This window comes from Schistocerca serialis, chromosome 3 (assembly GCF_023864345.2).
Source record: "Schistocerca serialis cubense isolate TAMUIC-IGC-003099 chromosome 3, iqSchSeri2.2, whole genome shotgun sequence".
Classification (NCBI taxonomy): domain Eukaryota; kingdom Metazoa; phylum Arthropoda; class Insecta; order Orthoptera; family Acrididae; genus Schistocerca; species Schistocerca serialis.
Window position 1 is genome coordinate 1001759669 of NC_064640.1, and position 1854 is coordinate 1001761522.

Here is a 1854-nt window from a genome sequence, read left to right on the forward strand (position 1 = left end):
CGGCCTAACGGTGTGCGGGACCGTAGCCCAGCTTCATGGAGACGGTTGCGAATGGTCCTCGCCGATACCCCAGGAGCAACAGTGTCCCTAATTTGCTGGGAAGTGGCGGTGCGGTCCCCTACGGCACTGCGTAGGATCCTACGGTCTTGACGTGCATCCGTGCGTCGCTGCGGTCCGGTCCCAGGTCGACGGGCACGTGCACCTTCCGCCGACCACTGGCGACAACATCGATGTACTGTGGAGACCTCACGCCCCACGTGTTGAGCAATTCGGCGGTACGTCCACCCGGCCTCCCGCATGCCCACTATACGCCCTCGCTCAAAGTCCGTCAACTGCACATACGGTTCACATCCACGCTGTCGCGGCATGCTACCAGTGTTAAAGACTGCGATGGAGCTCCGTATGCCACGGCAAACTGGCTGACACTGACGGCGGCGGTGCACAAATGCTGCGCAGCTAGCGCCATTCGACGGCCAACACCGCGGTTCCTGGTGTGTCCGCTGTGCCGTGCGTGTGATCATTGCTTGTACAGCCCTCTCGCAGTGTCCGGAGCAAGTATGGTGGGTCTGACACACTGGTGTCAATGTGTTCTTTTTTCCATTTCCAGGAGTGTATTATCCTTGTCTAGGAGACTAATTTCCTCTTCACTATCTGTTTCCCTTTTTACCTCTGGGGTTACGCTTGTTGGACACTCACGGGATTATTTTCCACACTTGCTTACGCTACAGAGCTCTCCTCTGTCTCCTCGTCAGTACTTTCATCTACTTATTGCTGTTCTCGGGACTTGTTTTTCTCAGAGAATCTGCATTACTATTCAGCCCTCCTGGTTTATAAATTACCTCACAATTATACTCTTCGAGCTTAAGTCTCCACTTCAGGAATCTCGACCTCGGATCGTTTACAGTAAAGTTCCATGTTAACGGTTTGTTATACTTCACCACACTGAACATACGTTCATATACATAAGTTCGGGACCCATAAACTGCAGCCAGTATTTCTTTTTCAGTGGTACTCTAGTTCAATTCCACCTTATTTAATGACCTTGATGCGTACGTAATGGGTAAGTCTTCTCCAGTTTCCCTACCTTACGACAAAAGTGCAACAAAAGGTGAATTGCTCGCGTCAGTCGTCACAGTGAATGGCTGCTCGGACTTTGGATACTCAAGTAATGGTGGATTAACCGATTTCTCTTTCAGTTCCCCGAACGCATTGTTTTCTCGTTCGCTCCATTCATAAGCTACTCTTTTCTTTAATAGCTCATGGAGCGGCTTTGAAATTTCGCTAAATTTAGCAATGAATCTTCTACAGTGTCCAATTAACCTCATGAACCTTTTTAATTCTTTCGTTGTTGTGGGCTGAGGGACGAACTTTACCTTATCCTCCTTCTCCAAGTCTTGTGCGATTCCTTTGTCCGCAGTGGAATGGCCTAAGGAGATCACTTCTTTCCTTAATAACTTGCACTTATCCAATAGCAGCTTTTAATTATGCCCTCGCTATCTATCAACGGCAACGGCCTTGCCGCAGTGGATACACCGGTTCCCGTCAGATCTCCGTAGTTAAGCGCTGTCGGGCATGGCCGGCTCTTGGATGGGTGACCATCCGGGCCCCCATGCGCTGTTGCCATTTTTCGGGGTGCACTCAGCCTCGTGACACCAACTGAGGAGCTACTCGAGCGAATAGTAGCGGCTCCGGTCAAAGAAAACCATCGTAACGATCGGGAGAGCGGTGTGCTGACCACACGACCCTCCTATCCGCATCCTCAGCTGAGGATGACACGGCGGTCGGATGGTCCCGATGGGTCACTTGTGGCCTGACGAGGGAGTGCTTTTATCTATCAGAGATTTCACAAAGCTT

At 50.9% G+C, this 1854-nt stretch overlaps 1 pseudogene; it reads left to right on the forward strand.

Moving 5' to 3' along the window:
* Window positions 1-1505: 1505 nt before the first annotated feature.
* LOC126472094 (5S ribosomal RNA) lies at window positions 1506-1623 on the forward strand (annotated as a pseudogene).
* The last annotated feature ends 231 nt before the right edge of the window (window positions 1624-1854 follow it).